This window comes from Mesocricetus auratus, unplaced genomic scaffold (assembly GCF_017639785.1).
Source record: "Mesocricetus auratus isolate SY011 unplaced genomic scaffold, BCM_Maur_2.0 Super-Scaffold_100011, whole genome shotgun sequence".
Taxonomy (NCBI): domain Eukaryota; kingdom Metazoa; phylum Chordata; class Mammalia; order Rodentia; family Cricetidae; genus Mesocricetus; species Mesocricetus auratus.
Window position 1 is genome coordinate 66629291 of NW_024429195.1, and position 15238 is coordinate 66644528.

The 15238-nt window shown below is 35.5% G+C and overlaps 1 long non-coding RNA gene across 1 annotated transcript in view; it reads right to left on the reverse strand.

Moving 5' to 3' along the window:
- Positions 1 to 15238, reverse strand: part of LOC121143298 — a 475484-nt gene that overhangs the window by 230834 nt on the left and 229412 nt on the right. Inside the window, exon 3 of the long non-coding RNA XR_005880506.1 lies at positions 13665 to 13775. This is a non-coding gene — a long non-coding RNA (uncharacterized LOC121143298). The remainder of the gene's footprint in view (positions 1 to 13664; positions 13776 to 15238) is intronic.

Sequence of the window (15238 nt, forward strand, 5' to 3'; positions counted from 1 at the left end):
CTTACAGAACACCAAATAGGCTAGACCGAAAAGACAAGTCCCCTTGCCACATAATAGTCAAAACACCAAACCTACAGAATAAAGAGAAAATATTAAGATCAGCTAAAGAAAAAGGCCAAGTAACATATAAAGGCAGACCTATCTGAATTACACCTGACTTCTCAATGGAAACTATGAAAGGATATCCTGGACAGATATCCTACAAACGCTAAAGGAACAAGGATGCAAGCCCAGACTACTGGACCCAGCAAAGATTTCATATACCATAGATGGAGAAAACAAAATATTCCACAACAAAGCTCAGATTTAAAAAATACGTATCCATGAATCCAGCTCTACAGAAAGTACTGGAAGGAATACTTCAATCCAATGAAGACTTAAGTATTAGATAATCCCATTTTACCAAATACTCAAAGAAAAATGGAGGAAAACCTACATACAATAGCACTACCAATAAATAAAAAACAAACAAGAATCAACAATCAATGGTCATTAATATCCCTCAATGGAAACAGTCTCAACTGGCTTATAAAAAGACACAGAATAACAGAATGGATACGAAGACAGTACGCATGCTTCTGCTGCATACAAGATATACATCTCAACATCAAAGACAGATGTTACCTCAGAGTAAAGGACTAGGAAAAGATTTTCCAATAAAATGGACCCAAGAAACAAGCTGGTGTAAGAATCCTAATATCTAACAAATCAGACTTCAAATTAAAACCAATCAAAAGAGATGAAGAAGGACATTCCATATTCATCACAGGAAAAGTCAATTAAGATGAAGTCTCAATTTTGAAAATCTATGTCCCAAATACAAAGGCACCAACATTCATGAAATAAACATTAATAAACCTCAAATCACACATAAAATTTCACACACTAGTAGTAGGGGACTTCAACACTCTGTTCTCACTGCTAAACAGGACCTCCAGACAGAAACCTAACAAAGAAACGAAAGAACTAACAGAAGTCATGACCCAACTGGGTTTAACAGACATCTATAGAACATTCCACCAAAACACACCATCTTCCTAGCGCCACATTGAACCTTTTGTAAAATTGACCACATAATCAGAAATACAGCAAACCTCCACAGATACAAAAAAATTGGAATAAACCCCTGTATCTTATCAGACCACCATGCATTAAAATTGGAACTCAACAACACACCAAAACGCAGAAACCCTACAAACTCATGGAAATTGAACAATGCACAATTGTACCATCCCTGGGTCAAGGAAGAAATATAAAAGAAATAAAAGACTTCCTAGAATTCAATGAGAATGATGACACAACATACCCAAACTTATGGACACTTTGAAATAAGTGCTGAGAGTTCATAGCATTAAGTGCCCACAAGCAGAAACAGGAGAAGAGTCACGATAGAGAATAAATAGCACAACTGAAAGCTGTAGAACAAAAAGAAGCAAACTCACCCAGGAGGAGTATATGCCAGGAAATAATCAAATTGAGGGCTGAAAACAATAAAGTAGAAACCAGGAAAACATTGCAAAGAATCAATGAAACAAAGAGTTGGTTCTTGACAAAAAATCAACAAGATAGACAAACCTTTATCCAAACTAACCAAAAGACAGAGAGAATGCATGCTAATTAACAAAATCAGAATGAAAAGGGGGACATTTCATAACAACAGACACTGAGGAAACCCAGAGAATTGTCAGGGCATACTTTGAAAATCTGTACTTGACAAATTTGAAAATTTAAAGGAAAGGGAAAGTTTTCTGGATAGGTATCACTTGCTACAATTAAATCAAGAAAAGATAAGCAATCTAAACATACCGATAACACCTAATGAAATAGAAGCAGTCATCAAAAATCTCCCAACCAAAAAAAGCCAAGGCCCAGATGACTTCAGTGCAGAGTTCTACCAGAAATTCATAGAACAGCTTTTACCAATTCTCCTCAAAGTATTCCATGCAATAGAAGCAGAAGGGTCTTTGCCAAACTCTTTTTGCAAGGCTTCAATAACATTGATATCCAAGCCACACAAAGACACAACTAAGAAAGAGAACTTCAGACCAATTTCTATCATGAAAATTGATGCTTAAATACTGGCAAATCATATCCAAGAAAACTCATCCACCATGATGAAGTAGGCTTCATTCCAGGGATGCAGGGATGATCCATTCAACATATGGAAATCTATCAGTGGAATCCACCATATAAACAAACTGCAAAGGAAAAAGCACATGACCATCTCACCAGATGCTGAAAAGCTTTTGACAAAATCTAACACCACTTCATGATAAACATCCTAGAGAGATCTGGGATAACAGGAACATATATGAACATAATAAAAGCAATATACAGCAAACCAACAGCCAACCTCAAACTAAATGACAGAAAGTCAATGTGATTCCTCTAACATCAGGAGCAAGACAAGGCTGTCCACTCTCTCCATATCTATTCAATATTGTACTTGAAGTTCTAGCTAGAGGAATAAGATATCAAAAGGAGATTAAGGGGATACAAATTGGAAAGGAAGAAGTCAAACTGTCACTATTTGCCGATGATACGATAGTTTACATAAGTGACCAGAAAACTCTGCAAGGGAACTCCTACAGCTGATAAACACCTTCAACAAAGTGGCAGGATACAAGGTGAACTCAAAAGAGTCAGTAGCCCTGTTACATACAGATGATAAATGGGCTGAGAAAGAAATCAGAGAAACATCATCCTTTACAATAGCTAAAAACAGCATTAAATATCTGGGGATAGTGCTAACCAAACAAGTGAAAGACTTGTATAGCAAGAATTTTGAGTCTCTAAAGAAAGAAATTAAAGAAGACACCAGAAAATGGAAAAATACCCCATGCCCTTAGATTGGTAGGATCAACATAATAAAAATGGCAGTCTACAGATTCAATGCAATCCCCATCAAAATACTGGGACAATTCTTCACAGACCATGAAAGAACCATAATCAACTTTATATGGATAAACAAAAGAGCCAGTATAGCTAAAACAACCCTGTATAATAAAGGAACTTCCAGAGGCATCACCATTCCTGGCTTCAAATCCTATTATGAAGCTATAGTTCTGCAAACAGCTTGGGATTGGCATAAAATTAGACAGGTAGACTAATGGATTTGATTGAATACCCTGATTTTAACTCACATACCTATGAACACTTGATTTTTGACAAAAAAGATAAAATTACACAATGGAAAAAAAGAAAGCACCTTCAACAAATGGTGCTGGTATAACTGGATGCTGGCAGATAGATTCATGTATATTGCTATGCACAAAACTTAAGTCCAAATGGATTAAAGTATGAAGTATTCTTGAACGAATTGGTACAGGAGACTTCTTCCTGAACGTACTACCAATAGCACAGACACTGACATCGACAGTTAACAAATGGGACCTCCTGAAACTAAGAAGCTCCTGTAAGGCAAAGACACCGTCAACAAGACAAAAAGGCAGCCCACAGAATGGGAAAATGTATTCATTTACACAATATCTGACAGAGGACTGATTTCCAAAATTTACAAAGAACTCAAGCAACAAGTCTCCAAAGCAACAAAGGATCCAATTAAAAAGTGGGGTATAAACTAAATAGAGAATTCTCAATAACAGAGTCTAAAATGGCTGATAGACACGTGAGAAAGTGCTCAACATCTTTAGCCATAAGGAAAATGCAAATCAAAGCAACTCTGAGGCACCATCTCACTCCTGTCAGAGTGGCTAAAATCAAAAACACCAAGTACAATTTATGCTGGAGTGAGATGGTATCCATACACCCACTTTGGAAATCAGTATGGAGATTCCTCAGGAAAATGGGAATGAGTCTACTACATGACCCAGCAATTCCACTCTTAGGCGTATACCCAAACGATGCCCATTCATACAACAAGGATGTCTGTTCCACTATGTTCATAGCAGCATTATTTGTAATAGCCAGAACTTGGAAGCAACCTAGGTGCCCCTCAACTGAAGAGTGGACAGAGAAAATGTTGTACATTTACACAATGGAGTACTACTCAGTGGGAAAAAAACAATGGAATCTTGAAATTTGCAGGCAAATTGATGGCACTAGAAGAAACCATCCTGAGTGAGGTAACCCAGTCACAAAAAGACAAACATCATATGTACTCACTCACATATGGATTTCAGACGTGGACCAGGGGAATGTCAGCCTACAATCCCAGGGCCAATGAACATGGGAAACAGGGAGGTTCCCAAGAAATATGCCTTATACCCCAGAGAAGTGGAATGAGGCAAGATCTCCTGAGCAGGTTGGGAACATAGGGGGAGAGGAGAGGGAACCAGGAAAAAGAGACGGGGATAAGAGGAGGGTAGAAGAAGACATGGGGGAGCAGGAAGGTTGAGTCGAGGTAAGAATAGAGGAGAGCCGGATGAGAGATACCATTATAGTTGGAGTCATTATAGCTTTGAGGAGAGAGCTGACACTAGAGAGATTTCCAGAGATATATAAGGATAACACCAACTGGACAACTAAATAATAGTGCAGAGACTACATTAATAGCCCCTACTGATGATAAGGTTGGTGACTATCTTATGTGCCATCCTAGAACCTTCATCCTGTGATTGATGGAAGCAGAGCCAGATACTCACAACTAAACACCGAACTGACCCCCCTGGAACCCAGTAACAGAGTTGGAGGAGTGATGAGCAAGGCGGTCAAGACCGTACTGTTGAAACCCTCAAAGACAGCTGACTGAAAAAGGGGGAGCTCTTGAATCCCAGACTAATGACTAAGAGACCAATAGGAGACTGATTCGGACTCCATGAATGTAGTGTCAGTGAGGAGGCCTCAGAAAACTCTGCTGCTTTGGGTAGTAGACTAGTGTTCACCATTTGCGTAAAAATGAACTTTTGGAGCCCAGTCCACATGGAGGGATGCTCTCTCAGCCTGGACACATCGGGAAGTGCCTAGGTCCTGCCCTGGATGAAATGACAGACTCTGGAGATCCCCTCAAGGAGGGACTTACCCTCCCTGGGGAATGATGTGGGGATTGGGCTGGGGGTGGGGGGTGGGGGTGGAGCTGGTGGAGTGAGAAGTGGGGAGCTGGGATAGACATTTGAAGCATGCATGTTTCTAATTTAAATAAAAAACATACATAAATTAAAAACGAAAAGAAAAAAAGAATTTGTTCATCTCAAACATTTCTAAGTTCTTTAAAATCAGTAATATTTATAAATATACATATTGAGGTTGGACCTCAATAATAAAACGTTAAGTTACCATGCCAGAAATGTCTGGTTAGAGTCTCTATATTCAAAGTTTTAAAATAAACATGTGGTAGATTTTTCAGGCTTTTTTTTCTGTTATTGTTTTTGTAAATTTTTATTTAAATTATAAACACTCTCATTTTACATATCAATCGCAGTTTTCTCTCCATCCCACTCTGCCATGGCCCCCACCGACCCCCCCAACTCATCCCCCATCCACTCCTCAGGGAGGGTGAGGTCTTCCCTAGGAAATCATCAAAATCTGTCACATCATTTGGGGCGAGGCCTGGCCCTCCCCCTGTGTGTCTAGGCTGAGAGAGTATCCTTCCATGGGGAATGTGCTCCCAAAGTCCTTTCACACACTATGGATAAATACTGGTTCCACTGCCAGAGGCTCTACAGACTTCCAGGCCTCCTCACTGACACCCACAATCAGGGGGTCTGGTTCAGTCCTATGCTGGTTTCCCAGTTGTCAGACTGGTATCCTTGAACTCTTGCATTCTCAGGTCAGCTGTTTCTGTGGGTTTCCCCAGCATGGTCTTGATTGATCCATTTGCTCATCACTCTCCCTCTCTATAATTTGATTCCATGAGTTAGGCTTAGTGCTTAGCTGTGAATCACTGCTTCTGCTTCTATCAGCTGCTGGATGAAGGCTCTAGGATGTCATATAAGGTAGTTATCAATCTCATTATAGGGGAAAGGCATTTAAGGTAGCCTCTCCACTGTTGCTTAGATTGTTAGTTGGGGGTCATCCTTGTGGATCTCTGCACATTTCCTTAGTGCCAGATTTCTCTTTTTCAGGCTTTTTTTTTTTTTTTTTTTTTGCTTTTTCGAGACAGTCTTTCCCTATGACTTTGGAGGCTGTCCTGGATCTGGCTCTTGTAGACCAGGCTGGTCTAGAACGCACAGAGATCTTCTGGCCTGTGCCTCCCAAGTGCTGGGATTAAAGCCTTTTTCAGGCTTTTTAACATGTGTGTTTAAGTATAAACAAATTCTTATATAAAACTCATTTAAGAAAGCATGTTTATAAATCATGTGCACATAAATAAAACTTACATTGATCAACTTTTATATTTATATCAATAATTTACATCTCAGATTTTACCCTTGTAGATGGAGGAAAGTAACCCCTTTCTTTACCATGAAAGAAGATAAGGTAGAAAGGGGGACATGTTTAAACTTGTGGGGAAAATTAAAGGCTTACAGTTTGATAGAAAAGAAATTTTGGAATTCAATTGAAAATGTAAGAACCATGCAGGTATTTTTGTTGATGTTGTTGTTTGTTCTGTTTAAGATGATGATATTTATTATGGTGAATAGAAAAAATAAAGTTGTCTCTAAATGTTCATGGAATTAATACACTTTTTCTTAAGAAAGTGGATACTTGCAGTCCCCTCAGGTTGAGGAAGATTATCTTTGGTTTCACTACTAGGAGGTGTCTTCACTACAGAAGAAGGCCGTGAATAGTCCTCACTTTGTATGCAAATTTTGAGTTGAGGGCATGTGACAGGAATGTGTAAGAAATTTTAGGAATAAAACTATTTAAAATTAGTTTAAGTATGATTCTCTTTCCCTTTCAAGAGAAACCATGGCAAACATCTTTCTTTAAAAAGCAACAGCTAATGTTGAAATACAAACTGGAATCATGGGTTATTCATATAGTTGACAAAAATGCAGCTTGAAAGTTTACTGATGCAAATTAATAGTTTATTTGTAGAATATTTAAATTTGAGCAAGCTTTGAAGCTATGGTGAGTCTCAGCAGCATATAATGCTGAGGTATTTCCAGGCTATGTTAAAATGCTATGAGATTTCTGCAGAAGACATAAACCTTCATGTTCAAATGCTTTAAGAATCACTTCTTTGGCTTTGTGTCAACTTTCGTTTTAATGCTCTCAGCAGTTTACAGCAGCTCTGGCCTGGAAAGATGTCCAAACTTATAAAGCTTACCACAAAAGCTATTTGGCTTTAAACAAGCCCAGTGGGTCAATATTTATGTGATATAACGTTTCTTGTAACATCTGAATCTTCCTACTTAATTAGCTGGATGCCCTGAATGATTTTTAAATTGGTACACATTTTAAAACTGTTTTCCTACAGAGAATCTGAACATGGACCATGTGAACAAAATGAAATGTTATGAGTCAGAATTTGAATAGCTATTGTAGGTAAAACACACACTTTAAACTTGTGTCTCTTTTTACTTGGTGTCTGAATGCACAGGTGATTTGTTCCATTAGATATTTTAGGTTATAACTCAGTTCACAACAGATATTCTGCCCAGTGAGCCAGTAATATCATAGTTTTCCAGAAATGAGGCTCTATATGATATGTGTCAAACATTATTATTCTTTATATATTGCATGGATGGTGACTCCATACATAAGGTTCTAAAAATGTGTCTGCTGTGTATTAGTTATGCCAATAACATTTTTAGGGGGAAATAAATTTTCCACAAAACACATTTCACAATTTTCTAAATAGATTTATTATATTTTAAAAAACCTTGGATTAAAAATAAAACATTGAATATATAAATTAAACACAAACACTGAATAAAATTTTCAACGGTCATAGACTAAAGGGAATTAATATGTATCAAAATAAAATATAATTAGACATTGTGAGTTTTAATCTAAAGTTAGCCTCAATTATTTAAACCTATGCCGAGGGTCAAGTTCAGATTTTAACTGAGTCAACAATGCTTTCATGTCACATATGATGTTTTACAGCAAGGATTAAAAGTGCGTTCTTTTTCAAAACAGAAATATAATGATGCATAATAACTTATGAATGAAATCAAGAACATTCTGTAATTTAGGAAAATTTTTTCTTGAACATTCAACCACTTCCAATTCAAGTCTCTTACACTTCCTTGCTATATATCCTTTTTGTAGCTAAAATACATGTTAACTTAAGCACAGGTTTTTTTTAAATCACTTGACAGACATAATGCTTATGTCAAATACCTTGAAACATCGAGAGGCTTAATAAGGCTGCTTTAGACACTAAAGACAGAAAAAGGAGAAATCTGTTTCTTTCCAAATGTATTCGCAGATAAGGAAAAAGAATATCAATATCAGTGATAAATTCATTTATTTGGAAGACATCACTTTTGGTCATTGACAACTATGAATAGATGTAGCACATGAAAACACAAACTCATCAGCACCACTGGTTATTACATCTTATATGTTGTCAGTCTTCAGACCCACAAAAAGTTTTGAACTGAACCCAATTAAACCTGTAAGATTTGACTTTTAGGATGCTGACAGGGTCTAGCTAGAATAGTAACATGACTGACCCTGGTACATTAGCAAAACCCAAACTAGTAACTAAGGGAAAATGATTTTGGGGAACAAAGGTGGGGAGGTGTCAGTAGAAGAGGAAGTGTGAGAGAAGGTGATTGGAATGGGTAGCATTTTTATGAAAACGGGAAGGAACAAAATTTATGTGTAAATGTTGTTCCAAAAACCCCTTATTTCCTTCTACCCAAAAAAATTCAGGTTGTTTTTTGTCTAATGACTCGTAATACATAAAGACATTATAAGCTAAAGTGTGAATCAGTATGCAATTAAGTATCATTGCCTTATACTATCCTGATCACACTCCAAGTTTTTATAAAGCAAAAAGTGAGGAGTGTCCTGGTAACAATGAGAAAGGTGCTTTTCTGTAGAGCTGCCCTCCTGAAAAAGGTTAATATATCTGACTGGTCAAAGTCACAACTTGCTACCCTGTCCTGCTAGTGTCAGATGCTGGGACTAATCATCTATTCCCTGGGCTGTGTGGAGTAGGGTGACTGGTGTCCAACAGGCACAAAGGAATCAGCACAAACATCAGATTAGAATGATCATTTGGAACTAAGTTGCATAAATAATAAGAAAAGCAACTCCATCTTCTAAGATGGTTTTTTATTTTTATTTTTTTGCCAAGGATGTTAGATTAAATGTAAGGTGATTCTAAATGTGTGCACTAGGTAGTTAATGAATGTCCTTAGCTCTGAGAAATTTTCTGTTTGCATTAAACAGTACATGTTTTGTTTTCTTGAAAAATATTAGTATATTAATATTCAAGTCAGTATCCAATATCTACTGCTTTTAACTGTCCAAACCAATATTTGTATCATTGTTGTTTGATATGAAATAAAATTATTTAATGTGGAGTGTTAATATCATATCACTTTATACATAACTACCAAAATTAAGAAAAGCAGGAAATCTCATAAGACATATAGTAAACATTTTTCCAATCCATCTACCTTAATGAATTTTCAGAAAAGAACAGCTAAAATTTTGGCAACAAAAAGAATGACACTTCCCCTTATTTTATATATACATGTACATTTGTTCACGTGGGTACCTGTACATATATGTTGTGGCGGATTGCTAACATCGAAAGGCACTGAATTAATATGCAAGCATAAGTATAGGGTCTTAATAGCAAGGTATTTTACATTTTCATTGACTCACTTTATAATGTGAACAAAAGAATTTCACTTGTCTTTATATTTGGTTTAGAAGTCTCATCCTCGAGATTGTGAAAGCCATTGTGTGTGTCCACCTCTAGAAGCTCATGCCACCTGGGTAGACTATTCTAAAGCAAGCTACAGTTGAATAAAGAAAATAAGGATGACTGTATTTCCTGGAGATTCACCTTTCCATTTTCACTAGAAAGATTTTTGGGGCAAAATAGGTAAGTTGCTGTTTACTACTTTTTAAATCTAAATAACCAAATATCCGGAACCACATTTGCCACTCACTTCTATGCCCAACTTCCATTCTCTCATTGGCAAGGGAAACTTCTTTGATGTGCTTTAATGTTAGCAGAGTTTTTTTTTTCTGTTTTGATTCTGCCCACTTACTTCTTCAGCACTCATTGGCAATGCACCATCTTCTCCAAGATGATGAGAACAAACCCTATCATACATGTATACAGAGTTGTGTTTTTAACAGACAGTAAAATCTCTTCTTTTACTGTGTAAAAAAGAGACAGGATTGCAGTGTTACAAAAATTCTATAAAACAATTAGATTTCAAGATTCTCAAACACAGGCACATGAAAGTGAGCACACTCACACCTCTCCCACATTCAAGAAGAGCTATCCTCTTAGCAAGAAGTCATACTGGTCCAATAATAGAAAATGTCATTCTCTTTTATGTGATAGGAATGAACTGTCTGATTGCCATATAGTTACTAAAATGCCAATGATGGTGAAGAATCCTTTCAATCACATGGAATATTTAAATTCTATTTTAGTAAAAGAATCCATTCAAATTACTTCATATTAGGTTAAAGAAATATGCACACTATATATAATCCTTGACCAAAATTATTTCATTTGAATCCTATAAAACTGATGTCATTATTTCCAATACTAAAGGTGAATAACAGCGTCAGTGCAGCTCTCTTTACTTACCCCCATTATTAACAGTGATGGGTGATGGAACACAAGGAGGAACACTACTCGGGATTTGCAAACCATTTGCATATGTTCTTAACCATACTTCCATGAGAGAGCAGGTGAGAAGAAGCACAGCAAGAAGAAAGCTTTGAAAAGCAGAGGCCAATCCTGTAGTTGCCTCTGCACAATCACGGGTAAGACAGCAGCATTTGAGCAGTATGACGAGGACATACCTATCAGAATCCTAATATTCAAAAAACTCTAGTTAAATTTATAAGTTGGTAGATTATATCTGTGTCTTAGTGAGGATTATGGCTGTGATGCAGCACCAGGGTCAAAAGGAAGTGTGGAGAAAAGGTTTTGTTGGGTTATTTCATATCACTGTCCATCACTGAAGGAAGTCAGGACAGGAACACAAAAATGCCTGGAACCTGAAAGCCGGAGCAGATGGATGGCTGTTGATTACTATCTTGCAATGTGTGGCTTTCTCAGCCTGCTTTCTGATACAACCCAGGACCACCAGTACAGATTGGCCATATCCACCATGTGCTGGGACTTTCCCATCAATAACTAAGTAACAAAATGACCTAAAGTCTTGCATATAGACTGATCTTATGAAGGCATCTTTTAAGTTGAGATTCCTCCTCTCAGATGAATGTTACGTTTGTTCAGTTGACATAAAATTTGAAGGAAGGAGTTAATAGTGCTTATATAATCTTCCATTTTCTGAGTAGAGTGCTACCTCATAGTAGCATTTTATGAAATATGAGGGACTCCATGTATCAAAGTGCGTATAACTATTCATCATGTATATGTGAAAATTTATAGCTTGCATGTTTAATAGTTTTGTGGGATGGAAATAAAAATTAAATATAATATCAAATTATAAATGGAATTTTCCAACTTCAGTGAAATTACAGATCTATTTATTATCTGTCAACCTATCTAACATCTGTCTATATATCTATCCTGTTTATCATCATCATCATCATATTTCAATTTATCATATCCATAACTATCTTTGTATATAATATTTTAATGCAATGGAGTTTGCTTAGCTTTTGTTAGTATCTACACTATGTTGAGTCTATAGTAATTAGTAAAATTAGCACATAAATTTGGTAATAGAAGAAAATACTAAGACAACTTAATGTAAAATTATGCTATAGAAAATGAACATAGAATGAAATATTTCTAAGACAGTAGTTACTATTTAGAATAATCTGGCCAATTGTGTTTTGAATGAAGAACAAACTATTTACTTACTAACTTGTTAATATTGACATAGACAATTTAGTCTCTTTAAACCAAATTATAAACACAGACACCCTGAGACTACCTAGAATAGAACCAAGTGACCAAAGCCTCATTCTTAGAAACGTATTTTTCAAATTCCACTAAAAAACACAATTGAACATTTATTTATTAACCTAAAAGTGAACATAGTTCTCTTTCAAGTGAATACTATATATCAATAAATATTACATTTAAAAATTTCCAAATATTGTCACTTAGCATCTCACTAATTTTACATTAGTTACTAATCTTTTCTTGAAAATATTCATGCTTATTCAGTGTTATTTGAACATTTCCACTTTTTAACTCCCTTTAACTTTGCCCATGCTTTGATGACTAATTGTCTTCCCGAATTTCATATTCTCTCTCTGTGTGTCTCTGTCTTTGTCTGTATGTCTCTATCTCTCTCAACCCTTTTGGGTTCAAATATATCTTCAGGTATATTTAAAAATGTCAAGGGGGAATACTGAATACGAATAGTTAAGTGAGGTTTAGTGTTTTAAAGTGTATATAATACAGGAAGCGGTAAATGACACTAAAGAGCTTGTCATTTCTAAAATAAAGATAAAGGTAAATAGGCACTAAAATTTTGTAAAGGTAGAGAGAATATAAATGTATAGTAGAGACATACAGATTTTTGCTAAATAGTTATTCTTTTGAAGTTTTGTATAGCCCCCCAAAAAGGGTTGTATATCTTCAAGCCTGATTGACACATAAGTATGGATTAAATTGAGAAGCCAAATGGAATAAAATTGTATCATTCAAGTTTACTTTCAGTTAAAATGTTAGATTTATCTTCAAATCAGCTCTTTCTTTGGAATGATTATTTTAATATTTTCATAATATTGTTTTCAGATTACTAACATAATGAATGGACAAAAGTGAAAACTTAAAGTCATAAACTTTGTTGATTTCCACTGTTATAGCACATAAATTGGTCATTACATACAATTAATTTGTAATTAAATTCAGAAATATACCATTCTACATATATAGCACACATGAATTTGACATGAATAAACACATTTGCCTGCATGGGTACCATCATATATACACTTATGTGTATATATGTTTTTAATAAGTTGATATAGACATATATTTATTTTTTCTTATAATTTTAGATTCAGATGAATTTTTGGAGAGCTAATAACATGTAGAGCTTTTGTATACTCATTGAAAAGCAGTACAAGCCTAAAGATAAGAACAACAAAACCATACACTTTACATATAACTTTACACCTACATTTACCTTTGTACTATTTAGAGCTAAAAGGAAAACCCATATATAGACCAATTCACCCAGAGTTCTTATCTACAGCTTTCCTAATTCTGAAAATGAAAGGAAACTGGAATGCTCCAAAACATATGACAGTAATTTCCAAGGTGAACTTAGTGGTGGTGATTGAGTGGTCATCATTATAATTTTGGACAGAGGAAAACTTCAGCACACATATTAACTCACTATGGTTTCAATAGCCTTCATCTTGACTGGAATTATAGTATTAAACATAACACAACTACACATCCATTCAACACCAAGTGCTAAAGTCGCCCATACTTCCAATACTAGTTGAACATGGCCAGTAGAACTTACTTGCTACAACACAAGGCAAACACAAAGAAAAAAAATATCTCAAAGCACAAAATATTTTATAACTTGTAGCTCAGAGCAGCTGATTACACTATGGTCTAGAAGGATTTCTTATCTAATTCTCACCATAGCAAAGAAACAGAAAGCATCTCTTACCAGAACAGACTAATGCTTCAACCTTGCTGTAGCATTTTGTGGAGTTCTTGTTTGAAAAGACAGAGCCAAAATGGCTTTGTGTGCACAGCTGATCTGGCTGATCTCCAGTTCCTGCACAAAAAAACAGTGTAATTGGCTCTCAAGAAAGTGGTGTAAACATTCATCACGATGGCAGTTGCATGTTGAATCTAGTCACTGCTACCCTTGTAGACTTTTCTAAACAGGCCAATTACATTCCTCTTTTCAATTCCAGCTGTTTGAATTTCTCCATTCAATGCTGAGATGAATATCTTTGAAGAAAAAATGGATTTGTGTCCATTCCACTGTGTGGACACCTGTAGTTTCTGAAAGTGCAGTCACAGACTTAACAAAAAACACACATGGTTTTAAATCAAGACTAGATCATTCCATCAACTTACCCAGTATTTACAGGCTTTTATATTTTCCAACTAGAAATTCTAAGTCTACTGTTTACACCTTATGATAATGAGGTGTCACCACTATTAAGTGTCTTTCACTGGTTATTTGATAAAAGTTAAGTGAACGTTCTACAACTCTCTTTTTCACAGAAGTCACATCAATGATGCTTGCAACATACCCTGGAGTCTGAATCCAGCTGTTCTGTGTTTCTCTATGTCATTAAATATTCCACTGTTCTTTTTGCCCAAACCTTCAAAGGGGCTCGGAGACAATCACAGGCTTTAATTTTTATGGGAGCAATGAAGCAGGTCACACAAGCCTGGCCCTTTTTCTGATTTTTAACATTCAAATTTTATGAGAACATTGGGTGATTATAAGTATGAGTGACATATTCTTGTTACCAAGAGAATTTGAATGTGAGATCAAAACGTAAGCCACAATAAAAAAATGTCACAATTTTAAGCTGAATCAGTCTCTGTGGTGATTGAGGCCATAAGTTGATCTTACAGCTACACAAGCAATCTATCTTTGTTTTGTTTCCTGAGTGTCTAAAGGCTGGTTAACATTTATTATCTCTGCCACAATGAAAGTAAGAACTAACTGCTTATGTAGAGGTGAGCTATTATTGCAGTTTTAGAGCTATTATTTTGTTTATGTAGTTTATATAAATTAAACAAAATACAAAACAATCTAATGACTTTATAAATAAGTTACCATGACTGTCAAAAGGGTGCAAATTATTACAATTCATGCTTTTGCAAATAAAAATTAGTCTATAAATATAAACAACTATTGCTGAATCATATTTAATTATATCATCTACCAAACTGAAGACAATCCACAAACCCTGAGGTTGAATTCTCATTATTTGTGTGGATAAGAATTATGCATAAAATATCCATAAAAGATGGGTCTTTGAAAACAATGTTGTTAAAGGATACCTTTGTTTTCAGAATACTAGCTGCAAATAATTGCTGAGACACAAAATAACAGGAAAGAATGTTATTTAAATATCAAAATTTGTGAACTGTTTTATTGAGACGATATGTTTCTATTGATTTAAAAAGGAAAACGGGCTCATCAATAATTTTGGTCTAATGACTTAAAAGAGACTTCAAGTTTATTCATCATAAAACTCTGAGATAATTTTTAAG